General features: G+C 43.6%; 1 protein-coding gene across 1 annotated transcript in view; it reads left to right on the top strand.

Moving 5' to 3' along the window:
* MAF (MAF bZIP transcription factor) overlaps positions 1–20,089 on the top strand; it is a 187,190-nt gene that overhangs the window by 97,710 nt on the left and 69,391 nt on the right. The gene's annotated exons all lie outside the window — the stretch shown is intronic.

The raw sequence follows: 20,089 nt of genomic DNA, 5'->3' as shown, positions 1-20,089 counted from the left end.
CTATGATGTATCTCTGGTTTTATTGTCATTCTCTTCCCTTTGTGACTCCGTCCACAAAAAAAAAAAAAAAAAAAAAAAAAAAAAAAAAAAAAAAAAAAAAAAAAAAAAGGTAAATGCAGCCAACACTTAACAATAATTCTCTGCGGGGTAAGGATTGAACAGAGGCACTCTGTGATTTACCATTTCAAAGTGCTAACGCTTCCAGCCTGAAACGCTGAGGCTTTATCACAGAGGGGATGTTGTCCCTGCCTGCGCGCAGGGCTGGAACCACCTTCCCCTGGTGCCTGCAGAGGGACCCTCCCTCCTCATCAGCCCTGCCGAGAGCTGCCGGACGCTCACAGCTGGTGTGGGGAGGCACAGGGATGGAGAATGGGGTGTGCGGGTTGTGTTCCCTTCTTGCTGCTCTCTACCCTCTGAGCCCAGGGATGCAATTTCTTTTGCTCTCAGGTTTTTGCTCATCCCCTCGCTGCTTCATCTGACCGTGCTGGTGAGGGAATGAAATGACCTGTCCAAGGGTTCAGAGCTCATCTGCCAGCCTGGGTCCCCCTCCTGCATCCCTGAGTTCAGAGGATACTTAACTGCTGTAGGAGATCAGAGATTGCCCCTTTCACTCTGGGCAACAGTAAATTAATGCAGGAGAGTGGGAAAATTCCCTGATCCTGATAAACACACAACTCTCCCCTTTGCACTTTGCAAAAGTGGAAAAGGCAAATTCTGCGTTGGTGTGCCCCTGGAAGTGCAAATTTTAAGGCTGACTGAAACCAAGTGTGTTTTCTTGGTGTCTGGCTCCTGCCGATGCCAACGGGATGTGAAGTTGAAGCCCTGCTATCCCTGGGTGGGGCTGCAGTTTAGAGCACAGGGATTAGAGGTGCCCCTGAGCAGCTGGTGTCTGTGTGTGACCACTGAGAGTTCGACCCTCACTGTCTGCCGCAAGGCAAGCAAAAAACCAAATATGGCCCTGGAAGTGCGATGTGCTTCAGTGGGAACCTCTGCAAAGGAACCTCCTCTCTGCTTCCTTATCTGTTCACTCACAGTTGCTGACTTCAGTGCCCAAAAGAACTTTTTAATCAACTTTTTTTCAGTGAAGAGAGAAGGAGTAGTGAAATTGGAGGGCACACACCTGCAGAGGTTGGTGGAGGAGGTCATGGGGCAAACACTCGGGGCTGTGCTGACACTCTGTGCTGACCACAGCTCAGGCAAGGCAAGCAGCACTCTTCTGAGGAGTGGTTGTTCTTTGAAACTTTTCTGTGCAGAAGCTGCTTCACAGAGAAAACAATACTGAGCAGAGGTATCACAGAGCTGGCACTGCACCAGCCTCTTATTTTCTCCCTCCTTCCACTTCCTCCAGTAATTGTATTTCCCCTGTGCACTGACAGCAAATTGGAGTTGGGTGTTAGAGGCACAAATTAGAAATATATCAACCAATGTAACAGTGACTCTAACATTTGTCAAGTGAAATCTGTTATCGCTCAAGTATTATTTGTTGCTGGGTTAAATCAGGTTGTATTTAATATTGCACAAGCAAGTAAACCTAATTCCTCCTTGCTCTTTTTATAAAAAAAAAAAAACCAAAAAAAACAAAAAAACAAAAACAAACCAGCAAAAAAACCAAAAAACCAAACAAACCCTTGTCTGACCTTTTTAAAGAATTATATTTATTTATCTTGTGGGGGATCATCAGATTTTGTCCTAAGCCTTCTCAAAAGAGTTCTCAATGTGTGCTGAATTGTTGTTAATGGTTTTTACCCCAGCTAGCAATGAAAGTTAGATCTTAAAAACAGCTGAAAGCCCAGATGTACCAACTTTTGGCAGAGGGTGGGACAGAAGGGAAGAATTAGTATTTGAATGCAATAGTTGAGCATTCAAAGTATCAAGCAAAAGAAATCAAGATTTGGACCCGTGAGCACTTTACTGTGTCAAAATCCTTACAGACTTTCTTTGTCGAGGTGAGGTTATATCCTTTATAGCAACATTTGGTAGTTGCTTTAAATTATTAAAGGTATTTCATAGGGCTGTAGCTCTCGGAGCATTAGTTTGCAAAGAGGGCCCCTGCCTGTATTCTTAAGGTAGGTTAATGATGACTTTCCTAGTGCAATGTGTCCAGGACACTGAGGTTAATAAAACCCGTAGCTCTTCTTCATGACTATCATGGGATATTTAATGTTCAGGAGTGTGCAAGACCTCAGCTTAATGTTCCATATGAAGAATAGTGCTGCCAAGCACTCATCATCCCCAGTGCCAGCACAGGACATTAGAGGGGCGAGGAATGGGCTGAGCACGCCCGGGGAGAGCTCAAGCACCTCTGAGCGTGGTCATCCTCCTCCTTCACAGAACCAGGATCACTGAGGGTGGAAAGGACCACAGAGTCCAGCTGTAACAATGGTGCTCAGGGCAAGGGGCTGGCTGCTGGGGCTGTTTGGCTGGTGGCCCGTGGCCCCTGCCTGAGCTCAAGGGTTTTGCTGGAGAGGGACAAGCCCCAGTCTCAGCGCAGCACAGCTGATGATTCATTCTGAGCTGGCTCAATTAGAGCATTTGTTTATTTGATATAATCTCTTTATTTCCATCTTTTCTCATCTGCTGCCACCCCCATTTGAGAACAGGAAGGAATTTTTTGGGGGCTGAGGAATAATGAAAGATTCATATGGCAGGGCAGAGTTTGTGCTTGTGAATACTCTGAAACAAAGGAAGAAAGAAGGTGGGTGTAAGGGGGAGTTAATTTTTCCTTTCCTCTTTCCACTCTCTCCAAAAAGAGCTTGAGACTTTAAAATAGTCCAGCATTGTTCTGGGACTTAGAGAGCTTTTCTAGCTGTGAATATTGCAGCAAATACCACAGCAATGACAGTATAGCACTGTCTGTATTCTCTCTGTGCGCTGGCTGGACAGGGATTTTTCATTTCATGCATCATTTACAGCCTTCTGCATTGATCTACAAAGTCAGAGCGTGTTGCTAGCACAAAGGGAAAGAAGAAAGGGAAGAGATAGGCCTGAATGACAAAGTTCAGATCTGAAATCAAGCCTCTGTTCAAACTTCCCCAAAGCATGGTTGTGCCTTGCAGTTTACCTCATGCTACAAGAAGGACAGTTCACATGGCAAAGATCAGATACAGATTTGAGCCACTTTTTAAAGCCCCTTAAACTGCAGAAAATTTGAACCAGCGTTGTATCATAACAAGGAGAGGTCAGAACCTTTGGCTGGGATTTCAGACCCATGAAGTGGTCACTGGATATCTGTCTATTAGGAAATGGTTGCTTTTGCCATGTTTGACACACTTTTCCTGTAAGTGAAAGCAATGGGATATTTCAGAGTATTATAAGGAATTTTTCTTCATGTTTCAGTCCGCTTATGGTGGAGCTTCTTTTATGCTGCTTGTCTTTGAAATAAGACATGGGTTATCAAAAAATAAAGAGGGGAGAGCAGAACTAGTTTGCTTGTCGCATCCAGGGCTTTTGTTGTTTTGTTTTGTTTTTTCTGGAGAAGAAGCATAAACTGAAAGAGAAATATCTTGTATAATTTGTCATATTTTCCAGGTGAATTTTATACCAAAATCCTCTCTTTTGGCAAAATCACATCTACCAGCACAGAATTTTTTCTTTTTTTTTCAATTAAAAAGGTAACGTTTTGTGATGTTAATTTTTTAAAAACTTCTGTCTAGGCATGTTTCATACACATGCAATTTTGCTTTATCATAGTAACAAGCATTCTAATCTCTCCCATCTGCTTTAATGAACTGCTAGTATAATCTTGTCATTTTGGTTCACCATACCTTGCCATTCAGTGAGGTCTCATTTCCCCTGCCAATTGCCCGGGGCAATTAGTCAGCAGCAAAGCTCACTCACAAAACCAACCCCAATCAAGGGCAGCAATGCCGTGGGGTAAAAACTTTGTCTCGAGCTGCTCCTCTGGTGGCAGAGCGAGTTGTGCAGGTTCCTGGGGAAGGGCTGAGCCAAGAGCACCTGGCTTGGGAAGGACCAGAGTATCCCTGGATGGATGAGGCTGGTGGGCAGCACCCCAGGCTCCCAGCCCACTGCCTCTTCCAGGGAAGGAGCTCTGCTGTGCCTGCAGTAGGGTGGTGTGAAGAATGGGGGGTTTGGACTTGTTGTCAAGATCAAGAGGAATGAGGAGCTTCAGGTACTACAGCAAGAAGACACGTGGAGTATATTGGCTTCCTGTCCTCAAAGGCAATTTCCCTTTTAGAACAAGAGAGAGAAAATTGTGGAGTTATAACCTGCAAGAAAATGGGAGCCCCCAAAACCCTTTGGCAAAAGGAGGCAGGAGGAAGAAAATGCTGTCTATAGACCCGTGTCATATAATTAGTGAAAAGCAGACTGGAAAAGGAGCAGAGGGCCAAGGTCCTCCGTGATGTTGCCTGATACCCTGGAAACACCTAGTGATCACTTGGACAAACCCAGGGATCCCTCTGAAGCAGCCCCATGGCCCTGCAGAGGTGGGCACACCCATGAAGGGCTGGGGATTCAAGATTAAATCATTCTCAGTCATTCTCCTCCACATGTGCACCCCAAAAAAGACCCAGGCTCACTGGAAAGCGCCAGCTGTAAGGAATCCAGATCTCCAAGGAATGGCTCTCCCCACCTACACTCTTCCCTCTTCCCCAGCGTCAGGATTTGGGCAATACTTGCACCACCAGTTAAATATAGAAACCAGAAGGAGATTGCTAAACCGCCCACCTTTGGGTGTTTTAGGAAGTGACTGGAATGTCCTCTACAGGTACACCCCAAACTTCCCATGAGAAAGCTGAACATGATGTTAGGGGAATTCCTGCTGGCTGACAAAATGTCCTGGGATTTGCTCTTGGCACTGGTGGTGTTTCTGCAGGCAGTGCTCCCCTGCACACCCAGCTCGGTGCAGCTTCCCCATGGACACCACCAGGGCCTGAGCTCTCTCTGGGGACTCTTGGGCTGCCCTTGCGGGGGCCACAAAAGTGCCTTAATGTCACGTGGCCTGAACCTTCAGGTTCAGCAGAGAAGGCATTCCAGGCAGGTTTCCAGTCCCATCATGTTAAAAAACTTCATTTCCTTCTAATCTACAAGAATTTGGCCTCACAGGGTGTTTTCTGCTTTTCTTTCTTGAGCATCAGTAATGTCACCCCAAGTAGGTCCTTGTAGGTCATCGAGAAATTGCCTCCTAAACTTTGAGCTAAATGACTGGAACGAGACTCTCAGGTCAGTCTCTGATCTGTGAGAAGGTGGTCTTTGCCAGAGACAATGAGTGTTTAGCACTGTGGCTGTGGGAGTGAATGAGAACAGCCCCGTTGTCCTCAGTGGCTCCCCAGGTTGTGGTTGTGGTCAGCTCAGAGCCAATATCAGCTTATGTCAATCACAACTGGGCCCCTGACACAGAGCAATCCCATTCAATAGCTTTCTGTATCATGGCTGGTCTCCACACCTAGGGTAAAAATGTACTGGCAGATTCAGAGAGTCCAACAAACTTTATATACCCTGTTGTCTCCTCCTTCAGATCTGATGGAGAGAAATTTTCTGTCCTTTCCCTCTTCCTTCACGTGCCTCTAGTGCTTTTGTTTGTGGTACAGCTGTAATTACCTGTTCCATTCACCACTATTTTGAATACAATCTCACTCTGGGTAAATGAGGATTCAAACAGAGATTACAAGGCTTAGCAGAGCTGGAATCTCAAATGAAGCAGCCTCAGAATCATTACCCCAGGAATATTTTCTGGTGGAAATTTTGATGTCTGCTTTGCTGAGTGATGCAAGGCCAAAAGTGATTTAGGGGGCTATCTCACACTCAGGTCTAATCTCATCAGTGAGAATCCCATTTTTAAAACACCTGGGCAGTAGGAAACTAAGAATTCTTCTTGAAAGGGTTGGAAGATGAGAATGGAAGGATTTAAGATCTGAGAGACCGGAATATAGGCTCAGAATGGGGCTTTGGAACTGGTCAGGATGAGTAGTTCTTCTGTGTTCTTCTTTGTTTTAAACTTTGTTTTTTAGTCAAGTGTCTTCCTAATAGTAATACTAACAAGAAATTATTATCAAACTTGATAATTAAGACTGGCACTAATTCCTCCAATCAGCAACCAGCTTCTCTCAATCCACTAAGAGATTTCCTGTCTCTTCATGCTCAGTTCCTCTCAGGTCACTTGGCCCTTGGTGTAGTCTGGATGAAATAGGAATACTTACAAGTAAGTTGAGCCAGTGTTTGTCTCCTCAGATATCAAAACTGTCTCCCAGTTAAAAACACTGTGCTGTTCAAACATATTGCTTTGGATTTTTTTTCCTTTTTGAACCAGTGTTTCCACCTTTGTCAGTGACACAGACACATTGCCATGAAAAGCCAATAGGAAAGCACAGTTCTTATCTGCTGTAATCTAATAAGCCTCAGTGTGGAAAAAAAAAAAAAAGAAAAAAAGGAGGTCAGCCAAATGCGGCTTCTTTCAGTTTAAAATTCTGAAAATGACTCACTCCTTATTTAGTCTTATAATGAGCTCCCGCCCACTTAGGGCAAGCTTCTAATTTCAGTTGCTCTGGCGTAAATCCAGAGGGCTTCCATTGAAGTGGATGAAGCTCCCATTGATTTATGGAGCTGCAAAGGAGATCAGATGCTGGCCTCAGGTGGGTGTCACTGCCTGTCACTGGGCAGAGCCCCCTGCTCCAGAATGGGAGGCTGTTTGCAGCCCAGACTGGCTGAGACAAGGGCTCAGGGGGCTATCTCTGCTCCTGAGAGCTTGCTGAGAAGTTTCTGGTTATGCTGTTGATGTCAGAGTAACATCATTTTTGTATCTATGTATGGCAGCACCAGACAGTTCAGTTCTCTATGTTTATTTTTTTTCTCTCAAAAGTCAAGGGTACCTCATAGAAGTGTTTCAAAAGTGAACATGAGCAGCACAGCTTCTCAAAGATTTCCAGTTCAGAATGACTTGGAGAGACATCAACAGTTAGACAGAAATGTATTGGTTAAGTAATCCTCACTTTCTAGCTTCACTTGCCTGCTAAAGGGAATGAAATTTATTCTGCCTGTATTTTTTCAATCATTTTCTCTCAGCATCCCCACTCGGTTCCTCTGTCTTGTTTCCTCCCTTGTCCCATTGCTATTCTGCAGAAGAAACCAAGGGTGTGCTTGAGATGTCTGACAGAAATGATGCAGGGGCACTGGGCACTGAAACTCCTGAGTGTTTGTAGGAGGCTGCTAAGGCTTGGTGGCAGGGGCTGCCTGGGGCCCTCACCAAAACCTTGTCCTGGAAGAAGTTCTTGGAGGGCTTTGTGAGCTGCTGAAACCTTGAGGTTATAACCTGATTATTAACCTGGTTAATAAAGGTCCTTCCCAGCAAATCAGAAATTGTTTATATAACAGCAATTCCCTTGGCTTGGGTTAAGGGACAGCATCTACCCTCACGGCAAGAAAAATGTCTGTGATAAGTATTTGAGCTGTTGGAAGGGGATCAGGAGTCATGGTCCTTCATCCCTGAGTTCAGACCTGTCTGGAGTAAGACAGTGTGGCAGGACAGAGAATTAGACCCCACCGGACCAACAGCGACTGCACCTGGTGCATCCAACATTGTGGCAGGAAGGACCATGGAGAAAGTGCTGCCCTCCAGGTCAGAACTTCCCTGGAGCACCTGTGTTAAGCAGCTATATATTTGAAGAGAACAAAAGAAAAGCCTCCTGCTTGAAACCTTTCAGGATTGGAGGTGGTCAGGATGTCAGTTCTGTATCCACAAGATGACACCTTCAGAAGTGTTGAGAGCACTAGGGTTTCAGTGTTGACTCAAATGAAGAGTGCCACCTACTCAAGCACAGTGACATTTCCTGGGCTCCTGGCCTGCCCCTGGCCACGCTTGTGCCAGCACACACTGCTGGCAAAAGGCAGCACATGCTGCAGCACATGCACCAGCCTCAAATATTCTATGTAAAGGTGACATTCTACCTCGTGGAGAAATGTGGTGGGGGCTATTGCCTTGGTATGGCTTACTGAGACCTCATGTGTGAGACTAAATGTCCAGAGGGAATTGTGTGCAGACACTTACAAACATAGCCTTTCACAACTTGTTGTGATTTATAATGATTTAGTATAATTCCTAGAAATTATTCTCTGTACGCATCTTGTATGGTTGCTTCACAGAAGGGCTGTTCCTAATCTTCTGGCAGAAGCAAAGTTCAGGCTGAAGTCCGGGAGTTTTGGGTAAAGTGGACAATTAAAACATTCTCAAGCAAATTGTTGCTTCCATTATGTTCAGTAGCTTCTCATGGAGGTTTTTCTATTAATTCTTTTCCTGGACTGTAAAACAGTTAAGATGTATTCTGTGTGCAGGGCCAGACTGTTGGTAAGACTTCTGTTGACTGGTTCACTGTGGCCTGGCTCTGCTGCAGAGTGATGCAAGGCCACGTGCAAAACTTCTTTGGGAAATGCCTTGCTTTGGCAGCCCTGAGACCTGCATCTTTGGAATCACACACTTCATGTAGGACAGTGAGATGTCCTGATGCTCTGAAGGGTCCAGGTTGCTGTCCTTGCTATCCAAAGCTGGAGGAAGAATAGACATCCGAAAACAACTCTGATTTTTCAGAGTTCAGTTTGTGTTCTCTCACTGTTCCAGGAGTGTCACAACATCATCAGAGATTTTCAAAGGATGTTGCAAATTTCAGTTTCAAACGTGAACTGCTTTCATGAGTGTTTATTTCATTTGTCTTTTTCCCCTCTGTTTCTCCTGAAATTGATGCAGCTCTGAATCAGTACAGTTTTGGAAAAAATACAAAGCTGCTACAGCTATGAGTTACTGCATGTAGCGCCATTTGCTTGTTGTTTCTCCACAGCATCACTCGAGATGCCTTTGCAGTACACATGTGGAGCATAAAATAACATTTCTAAGCAAAGAAACAGTCCTTCCCCACTGCAGATGTGGCCAAATATCTTTCAAGTCCCATGTTCCCCTTAATTTGCATGGCCTTGAATCCTAAGAGCACTTTTCTTCCAGAGTACCTCCTGGCCCCAAATAAAGTAACTCAGGGCAAGGTTGCCATAATATCAATACCTGTAGTTCTACTAAACCTGTTTTACTGTATTTCTTTTTTTTTTCCGTGAAGAGAGCACTGGGGTTTTTTACCATAAATGAAGACACAGAGGGTTACCCAAGCCCTTGGGAAAGGCTCAAGGCAGCTCTGAAGCCAGGGTTTGTTGTGAAGGTACCTTGAGCTGGTGCCAGTCCCATCCTCCTCCATCTGTCCAGCAGGGCAGGTGAGATGTTTTTTTCCTGCCTGGAGAAGCCCCACTTGGGAGTTCAGTCCAACAATACTGCTACAGGAGACTGAACAAGTGCAGGTCTCCAGGGCCTGACTTGAGATATTTTAGTTCTTTTTCAACTGGTTATAATTAGACATGGACCAGGTTGGAAATTCCCACCATCTGCTTTGAACTCTGCGTCACTAGAAAAGACTCCCTGCTCTGAGGTGCCTCTCATCACTCACTGCAGACAAGTTCTCCCTTTGTAAGCCTTCATCCCCAACCCCTTTGCAAAACCTTTCTCTGCTCCTATTTTGCTCTCATGCCTTTAGCTCAGCACGAGTGGTGTTCAAATGAAACTGGAAGCCCGGGCTGGTTTCCTGGAGGCTTTGTTGAAGCACTTTTGTCACTCTGCCAGCTGCAATCGGTCCCCAGGGCTGTGACCTGCTGCCAGCACCTCACCGTATGAAGCTGGGTTAGAAAACCCAGGATGTAATAAAAAAATAAAAAAAATTAAAAAAATAAAAAAAAATAAAAAAACCCAACAAAACAAAACAAAAAAAAAAAACCCCACACCTGCTTTTAAATTAAAACTTTCCACATAGTTGATCTTTTGGCAAATAATGATCTGAAATGACATGCCTGCTCTCCAAATCTAATTGCTAATTGGTCAATCGACCTCTAAGTGACTGGCATATTGCTCTGATCATCCGAAAGCCTTTTGGCCCCGTTTCCCCCGGCTCAGGTTTGCTGCTCGTACTTGTACAATCTGCTCGCAAAATGTCATCGGCTCTGAATCACCGGGGCCGGCGCCAAGCCCTCCGGTGGCCGTGGGAAGGGCTCCCCGAGCGCTGCGGAGCCCGGGCTGCAGCGGGGCCGGGCGGGATGCGCAGGATGCTGCCCCGCAGGCTGCGGCACGCACAGCCGGGTGCCCGCGCCGCGGCAAACCCCAGCCGGGGACGCGGGATGCGCCCTCGCTGCCTTTGCTCTGATCTTGAGCAGCGCTGCCAGCCCTTTATCAGATTTTAATACAAAACAAGGGCAATTAATTTCTCCGCCCTTATCGTATCTGGCGGATCTCACAAGCCCTTTCAAAGCTCGGTTTCTTGTTTCCAGCTCCTGCGTGCGGGCTGTGGCACGGTTCTAGTTCAGAAATCTGTAATTCAAACTTCAAGAGAGAACACATTTCCCATGCAGGTCGTTTCATAATTGGTTTTTGGGGCTGGTCTGTTCTGCGATGTGTAATTGTTAGCAGTTGTAAAAAGATAACTCATATTTTTAAAAGCCTAACGCTTGCTATGTGCAGATAAAAACTGTGACAAATTATGTTCCAAAAAAATCATAAAAGTGGAGAGGCATGTTAATAACCAAAGGTGAAGTTTCATCTGAAGGTCAGCAGGAGCTATTAAAGTGGTCAGTAATTCCAGGGTTTGCCAGCAGCGATTTGACCATATCACTTATCTACTCTGGTCCATGCTTAAACATCTCCCTCAGTGAAAAAATAATCCACTGAGAGTAATACTGGAGGTCAGAGGTAACTATGGAGAAAAAGCAATATTGTCAAAATAAACCAGGCTTTCAAGTACAGACATTTAGATTCCCAGTCCATTAAAATATTGTGATTTTGACAATTTTACAATTTTACCACACTGTTTGGCCACATTCTTTAAAATATTGCTTTTCATTATGTTCAGATTAAAACAAACAAACAAACAAACAAACAAAAACAGATCAAGCAGATCATGTTAAAAAGGCTGTTAGGTAAGGAATGGTGTTTCACATTGTCCTGTGAGCACTGGGTAATAAAAAGCAATTTTTAGTTTCAGAATTTCAGAAATGCCAAAACGGGGCCAAATAACAAATGTGGATATAATGCAAATTTCATGAAGCAGGATCTGGGATTGCAAAGCACTTCTGCTGTCAGCCAGCTGAGGGAATCCATCCTGCCCAGCCAGTATATCTGCTGGGTGGCACTGAAATGAGAGGAAGAGCCTAGTTTTACTTTTTTAGAGCTGGCATCCACCTGTAGGTGAAGGGTAAAGTCCTGATCTTCCTGATGTCCGTGCAAGAGCTGTGAAAGCAGCAGCAGAACCTGAGCCTGTGCTCAGTCACTGTTAAACTGGGTTCAGCAAAGCTCTGTTTAGCTCCTGGCTGCATCCGAGGTACCTTGGGTTAGACTGGGGTTGTTGTTTGAATTCCTGGGACCAGGGACCCAGGGAATACAATAGGAGAAGTTTTTTTCTTTCCTCTACCTGTGTTGACTGCAGGCAGTGGGGTCCAGGTGAGGTTGCACTGTGTGCATCCAGCGCCTAGACTAACAAAGTTTGTAGATTCTGACCTTTCCTGGTTTATTAGACTCCTAAAGTTATCCACATTATCCAAAGGCAGCCTCTCCTTCGTGAATTTCATTGTAAATTATTATTGTGAGTAGGCTTGTCCTGTCAACATTTTTGACATGGAATAGTCAGTGTGCAAGACATTTTCTGTGTGTTTGTGTGATATGTTGAATGTGTTTGCCTGTGTTGTGCATATGTTACAGGGTATATGCCAGTATATTTTGGTGTAGTCTGTTAAGTATATTTTAGTAGGTTTTTTTGTTCAAAAGAAACTTTCTGTGGTTAAATGATGCTTTGATACGTTTTAAAGGGCAAGTGTTCACAAGAACTCATAATGCATATTTCATGTAAAATCCTGGAACAGCTCTGATAAATATGGATTATAGCTGGATAATTTACATGTTCAAAACATGTTCTCTCATTTACATGTGAGACTGCAAAGGTTCACTGCTGCAGGCACTTTTTTTACATATTCAGTGTACTTAAAAAAACCCCAAATCCCAACACAAAAGTTTATGGAGTTTAATTTATAGCTCAACAAGGGAACACGTAGTGAGGCTTGTAATGAAAATGTCCCGTTTACTTCTGTCATTTTGAATGCTCTCATTTTCTAACACTTGAGGCAATTCAATAACATTATTGATTCACACCTGTTCTGTAACGTTGCCTTTGCAATGAGATCCAGCAGAAGAGAAACCACACATCTGCATACACCTGAGACCTGCAGCACCTTGGAATTGAACCTGTTTAGTGTTTAGACAGATGCTCTCCAGCTGCCGTCTTTGAGACATTCAGGTACCTGCTATAACCAGTCCTGTGCTCATATATAATATGTGTGTGTTGTAGGCTGTGTCCCATACATAACATTTAGCAAATATCATGTGCATTTATCTCTGTGCTATCCAGTAGAAAATTCCAAGCTTTTCTATTTTGTGACAGGAAGGTGTAAAAACGAAGCCCCTGTATTGCAAAACACATGAGGGGACCCAAACTGAACTTTAGGACCAACAGCATATTTTTTGGGGTGGTGTTCTTCAGCTAATATCTAAGCTATCCAGCCTGCACCATGAATCTGGAAGAGGCAACCAGCAGTCTTGTCAGGACAGGCTTCTTTTTCTCAACTGCTTCTGGCTACTCACTCTTAGTGATTCCTGGGAAAATCAAGAGCAGCCCCTTGATGCTGTTTTGTCTCTTACACTGTAATCCAGCCAAAAATCAAAGCACAAGAGGCCCCACAGCCTCTTCAGAAGAGTTGGGATTTCCTTGGAACCTCAGTGGGGAAATGTTTCCTCCTGACTGGATTCAACAGCACCTAAATTTAATGTCAAAGCAATGTATTTCTAAAAGCATCCATAGGAACAGTAAGTTCAGGTTGTTAAATATCCCCTATCTATTCACTTCATTGTTTTTTGCTATTCTGATTTTCTGTCTCTTTGCAGGAGGGTTACTGAGACACAGTAAGATCCAGTGGTGGTAGTAATGGCAGTTTTACAGCTTGTCTTAGCTAACCATTATCAGGCCGCTCCGTGCACAGAGTGGAAGGCACAATATTGCTTTAACACCCCTCTGATTTCCTTCCTCCCAGGGGGCAAATGCTCTGCAGAGAAACCTCCACACTGCTGACCACAATTGCTGTAATTTGTTAGTCTAATGGGAAATCGTACACAGCCTTCCAAAACTGGAAGTATAAAATAATATTGTGTGATACTTTACATAAATGGGGCTTGTGCTTGGAAGTGCCTTTGGTTGAGCTCTTCCCTGGGAGAGGCTTGATTACCTGGATTAGCTCTCCCTGGTAAGAAAAGCACTTATTAATAAATTATACATCTGCAGTTAGTTGTTGCCTCACAAAAAAAGGTCAAAACAGCTGTACGAGGTGGTGTTCTGCATGAGAACCAAATCTGCAGGCTGAAGACTCATTTAGTAATTAAACTTGAGTTACCTAGAAACAAACACTGAGTGTCTGCAATTCTTGGATTCAAACTGTCCAAATAAAGGGAAGGTTTGGGGTTTACATCACTGATCCTCTAGAGAAACTGCCTGATGGCAAGTGACACCCTGACTGCAGGGAGTGTGATGGGTGGCAGGCAGAGGCAGGAGGGGCTGAGCAGCACCTGGCCCACTGCAAAGCCAGAGCTGGGTGTTGGTAGGCATCCAAGCCAAATCTGTGTTTCTGAAATGAATATTTAAGTTCCCAAGGGCAGAGACTGACCCTCTGCAGGGTTTCTCTGAGCTGTCAGGGAGGACTAAGTCCTGCACAGGTTTTTATGACTGTGCACCCCCGAGTCATGTGCAAATAGGCCTGTAACACCTTGTCTGTGTGCTGTGGATGTGATCTCTGCGATTCATTTTCTTTTTTGTCAGCTACTTTCAACTAATTTTCCCTGTGGTTGGCACTTCCAGCACTTCCCTGCCCGGAGCAGCATCCAGGTACCCCGTCCTGGGGACAGCACCTGTGGCTATCTCCAAAGCCGTCCTCAAACTTGGATCCTCCTGACCCTTTGGCTTAGTTAGGGAGCTCAATTAGTTGCAGAGATGAATCCCTCAAGAAATCTGGTTTGCTGACTCAATATCTGGTGGACTTTTCTCTAGGTCTGCTTGATTTGTTATGAGGAAGCATTAAGGGGACAGAACTGCTGTAACTGCGAACAGCAAAATTACCAGCGCTGGCTGCAAAACAGCTCACTGTGGACTCTTAGTTTTCCTCTTGCATAATTCCTTAGCATCCTCTTCATGTGAGGGTTTGTTTTTGTGTTTTTTTTTTTTTTCCAGGAAAACAACAACACAGATTTTCTGAGGCTCTAGCTTGGCTGAGGTGTATGCTGTGGGTACCAGCTTTCTCAGGAGCAGGATGCTGATCCAGGTTCGAAAGCACTGCTGTGGAGAGCTTTTCCAACACCCCAGACTGGTTGGGGGGGAGTAAGAAGGGCTAGCTGCACTTGAATTAATAAAACAAATCTTTCCTTTAGCTGATCAATATTAATAATGAAGCTGAGTGGCTGAACAGGATGTTTGTTTTATTCGGAGGGGAAAATGAGGAAAATAAAAACAGAGACAAAATACCTCTGCTGCTAATCAGACCTAAAGTTTAATAGCTGCAAAATGATCACAGGGCTGCTGTAACTGCCTGCAGTTGTTTGAACAAGAGTCTTGAGTTTGCATGTTGTGAGTTATTGGAAAATCTCTCTGCCATTAAGTGCTTTGATGAAAGATGTACTTAAGGTCTAAAGTGACCAGAGGAAGCAGAGGAACAAGCAAGTGCTGCTGCTGGAGATGCCTGAAAGATAGATTATATGTTGTCATATGATATTTGATGGCTTAACTGGAAAATGTCTGAGCCAAAAATGAGTTAGACTAGTGAGATGCAAACTCTTTGCAACTTCCTAAGCTTAGTTCAGGCTCATGTGTTTCCAAGTTCAAACACAGCTTATCCACTTTGTGCTTGAATAACAAGCTGAATTGGAAAGATATTTCTTCTAAGGCAGGAGGTTCTTCTGCTTTGGTTGGAGGCTTTTCACAGGGTGGGCAAGAAAAGCATCAGTTAATTAATCTTTTTGTGGTTCCTGCTAGAAACTTACTCAGTTCCATCTTTCTGTGGAGAAATGGTCAGAAGAATAAATAAAGGAAAAATCCCACTTGCGACTCAAGGGCCATAAATCTGAGCATAAATTGAGAGGTGAAATAGTTGCTTTCAAGTCTGAAAGTATAAAAGAAGAAAAAAAATCAGATGATCCACTTCTTTAAAACCCTTGTTACTGGGACATCTTGTTTCCAGTTTTTCTATCTCAAGAGTTCTTGAGACATCCTTTTCTCTCAAATGATATTTACTCAGGGTAACCTCCACATCACAAACACACTTATCTCTTCTTTATATCAGCCTCAGGGATTAGGAATATGGATCCGTTTTCCAGACTGACCGTCTGACTTACTGACCTGAGCTTGTTCTCTCACAAAGCAGCATATGATGCCATTCTTGTCAAAACCACAATTAGTCAAAACCCTTTACAGGAAACATGAGCCCAATAAGGATGGATAAAATAGGAAATCACGTGGCTCATCCATAACCTGCTTGTAGCATGAAGGTGCACAGATCTCTCCTGCATCCCCTTGCCAGCTGCAGGCACGTCAATGAAAACAGCAATGAACAGATTGATATTTTTAGGGTATTTCTCATCTTTCAAACTGTTTCAACCATAAAAAATGAAATTTCACTTCACACTTGGAGAAAATAGGAATATTTTTGTCCATGCTCTTTGCTCATAGAGTGTCTTGGAGTCTCTTGGGTGGGTCATCAGGTGCCTGGATTGGCATTTGGGTGTGGGGTCCCTACCTCACTTTCCCCTCCCAGCCAGGCTGCTCTCTCTACCTGGTGTAATCCTCTTGAAATTTTGACTTACCCACCAGGCCAGTCCTGGGAATTAGCTGCAGACTGCCTGTGGAATGGAGTGGTTTTAGAAGCCTCCGCATTTTGCAGTGTGTCCTATACCGAGGGAGACCACAGGGGTTTTACTGCTGGCAACTTCAGTGTCCCAGCCCATCCAACACGAAGCCACAGGGCAGCTCTCATTTATTAAACTTGGAAACAGCCACAGCCCAAAGCAAGTGACTCCTTTTAGCACACATGGTGCTGGAATTGGTTAAAGTGTCATCAGGGAATACTAGAACTGATTTTTTAATTATTATTATTAATATTATTATTATTATTATTCTACAAACATAATAAAATAACAGCTACAGTGCAATTGCTGAGATCAAGTGTTTTCACAAAAAATAATAATTATTTTAAAAACTAAATTGAGAACTATTCCTGCTAGGGAGAGGAACACAAGGGAAATGACACAAATACTGTAGCTTGAGGCAGACTCTTCACTTGTGCTCTTGAGTTGTCTATCACCATGCCCCTAAAAATTAGAAGGGGTCAGTACAGCAGTACTTCCATTGGGAGAGCATCAGTCCTGGCAGGGTGTTCACCACCAGAGCATCTCAGCTCTGCCCTGGGCAGGCTCCTCAGCCTTTTTCAGTCTGTACAGCAGTAAAGTGTTGTGACTGCAGATTCAGAAAGGAGTGGAATGGATGCTGTGTGTCTTACAACTGGTATCTAATCCAGCATGAGTTCCTGCTAAAGGTATCCTTACAGCTGGATATTCATAATCCCAAATCTTTCCTCAGGCAGGGGCAGTGTGAGAGTTCCCTGCTACCTTGCCATATGCTTTCAAAATCAGGACTGTCTCGTACCTCTGAGCTCAGTGCTTTTCTCCTGAATTTGTTTTTACACTGTCTTCAAGTTGAAAGCAGATGAGTGCTGGAAAGCCTGCACAGGTTATTTGTTCTTATACATACCCAGGCTTGGAATGGCTTCACCTAATGGAAGAAAGAAGCAGTGCATAAACAATGCAGGACTAGTTTTCTCTCCTTTAAAACACTCCTGTGTAAACTTGGCTCATGTGGGTGAAACGTTTTTGGCTGAGAGGTTTTTGGTGAGCAGTGCCAGGGGAAGGTTACTGCTGTTCCTCTGGCACTGCCATTTGGATGCGGACAATCTTCTGCAAAACCAGGGTGAAGTGACAGATCCATTTGCTTTACCATGTCTGCAATGCAGAAAATTAGGGCATAAGAGGATATTTCCCTTTGAACAGTACTTAAATTTGGTTCTCTGTTCTAGTCACAAGGGCTGGCTGAGAGTGCAAGGTACTTCAGGACTCCAGCTTCAGCTCAGATATTTTTCTGGAATATTTTTCAGGTAGAGTATGAATCTGTAGTCATGCCAGCAGGTTTTCCAACTCAGCTTGCAGAACTGTTTCAAAACTGATTGAAATTTCTTTGACTGTCTCCTCAGGCTGTATGCAGTTTGAGAGGCTGGCTTTCTCTTAAATGGAAGAGTAAAGCTTTTCAATTGAAACAAAATCAAGATGTTGGGTTTTTTATATTTAATCAGAACTTAATTAATATATGTGAGTGGACTTGGGATCAAGTCTGTAGTTCGATTTGCCCAAGTCCACCCAAAATGTGCCTGTATTTCCATCCCTGTTGTCATTGACTAACCTTTGAATGGAACTCATGGGCAAAGGATCAAACCCGCTACCGCATTTTACTCCTCCTCACTGTAATATGTTGCATCTCCTCTCCCCCAAATAGATACTTTGAGGCTTTACTGATTCAAGTTAAAAATTAATGAAAGCAGCCTTAGCACTCACAAGTAACCACACAAAAACAACATGGTGAGGGTGAGGAGGGGAAGAAGGGTAATTTCGAGAAAGAGACTGACTTCTGAGCTAACTTCAGTGTGGCTTGTCTTTATAAGAGACAAAGTCATTTCATGACAATTATGAGCAAAACAAAAAATGGATAACAGATCTCTTTTCCCCTGTTGTGACTCCACTGTGCTGTTGTTTGGAGTCTGCAAATGTGTAGGACGGCACCTACGTCCTCCTTAAGCTTATATAATTAGCATGTTTGATGTCATCAAATTTATTGCCAGCACTCCCAGTAAAGCGCCTTCACTCCCACTTGGGTGTTGCTGCCAGCTACAATGTTCAGTCTCACTGTCTGCCATCAGATCTTCGTCAGATCTTCATCAGATCTCTGCTCAGTGCAGCAGGTCACCAGTGTCTGGGTGGTTTCTCCTGCCCTCCTTCCCCGTGTGATGTAATTGTTCCTAAGACTGACAGCCCGTGCCATAAAACTGTTTCAGATATCTATTAATATTTTAACATGCTTTTAAGAAAATTCGGCCTTTTGTAGTTCTGGTCTCAGAACAGACACGTGTAATGGTTGGTGATGCACATTAGACTCCAGAGCAGTCGTTTTGCAGGTATGTTCCCTTTGTTTGGACTCATGTTTTAACATCTATTATTACAAAAAAAAAAAAAATCCTTGTCAGTTATTTGTTTAGAGGTTAGGTTGGATTAATGTGATGACCAGAATAAAACTCCTCATTTTTTTCCACCCTAAAAAGAAAGATTGTGGTTAAGACCACAATTTGCTTTTTTAGCTCCAAGCCCAGGCTTTGCTTTTGCCCTCTGGTACCTGCTCTAATCCAAAAGCAACTGGACTGTGTGTGTGTCTGTGGCCCTCAAGGATATGTTAACTCTAGTGACAAAAACTGGCAGGTTTCTATTAACAAGAGGACTGTTTGCTTTATTTTGTGAAATCCACACCTGCAGAGTCCCTGTTATTCATGTTCATGAGCCTGCCCCACACAGGGTTCCCATTTGGGAGCCACCCACCCCATATCTCTCAGATGTTATATGGCCAAAGCTATCTTCCACGGCTGAGAAGTTGTAGCCACACAAAGGAGAGCACGCAGCATGTTAATAAGAATCTATAAATTAATCTGTATATAACACCTTGTGAACACTTAGGTTTTATAGGTATTGTGAGCTGAAAGCTTTACCAGTCATTCATCCTTTATTGTGTTCATTATGGGAATATGACATCTCGATACCAAATATCTGCACGTATAATAAAGCACCTCAGTGAATTAACTGGGTGATTGGTACAGTATTTCTCCTTTCCACTAATCAGAAATGTAGGATGTATTGCTCCTGATGAATCCTTAGACATTCCCATACAGATAAATTAACTAACTGGCTGTTAATAATGTTCAAGGGATTCAAACTAATATCTTTTCAGTCTTTTATAAGGTTGATTTAAATCTCTAAGCTTGGATTGGACATACAAAAAGGGTGAAGGTGTGGCTGCACTTAGCTCCCTAAGAGAAAAAAAGGAGTATTTTTTCTGTTACATGTATTAAAATACTGGCCAAATATTTTCAGTATTTACTACCCAGAAGAGGTGAGGAAAAAAATGAGTGTTCTGACCACTAGAAATGCCAGAAATGCTGGTGACATGGACAGATATTGAGGCTTGCTTGTATAATCACATCTGGTGCAGGTGCCATTGTCTGTAGAGGACAAGGAGAGCTCATCCAGCTGCTATGAGGAGCTCTCTGACACTGTTCCACACAAGGGACAAAGCTGGGATTGTTCTGTGACAGGTCACCATTAATGAAACCCTCAGATTTTTGCCACTGCCATGGTATTCATGGCACAAACACGGATTCACCAGAGCTTAAAGACCTGAATGGGAATGCTCTGATTACTTCACTGGGACTTGGGTATTGCATGAATTCTGTGTGGAATGAGATCCCACCAAAACAAATTCTTGAAGTAAAGACAAAGTTTGAGTATTTTCCTTTCCATTCCTTTCCAGTACTTTTCCAAAGTACTACTTTCTTGACACACCTCAGCTATTTATACCAGTCTTTTACACAGTTCTGAAATGCATTTGTGGTATCAGTGTGCACTCCATCCCAAAGATAACCTGCACTTCCACGGCAGGTGAAGGGATCAGAGCAAGGAGAAACCATTTGTCTCTCACTGTGGTGAGAAAGCTTTATATTTAGCTAAGATTAAATTGATTTAAATTTGTGTTGATATTCTCTTAATGAAACATCATAGCTAAACTCGCTTAAGTCCTGAAATGAAGGTGAGGTAAAAACAAGTGTTTACACATGTATCTCTGCCCTGCCTGCACACCTCTGCTCCCAGTGCTAGTAATAA

Source organism: Chamaea fasciata, unplaced genomic scaffold (genome assembly GCF_029207755.1).
Source record: "Chamaea fasciata isolate MVZ Bird 193981 ecotype frontalis unplaced genomic scaffold, bChaFas1.0.hap1 SCAF_12, whole genome shotgun sequence".
NCBI classification, from domain to species: Eukaryota; Metazoa; Chordata; class Aves; order Passeriformes; family Sylviidae; genus Chamaea; species Chamaea fasciata.
The sequence above is the reverse complement of the archived record's forward strand: the minus strand, read 5'-3'. Positions and strand labels throughout refer to the sequence as shown.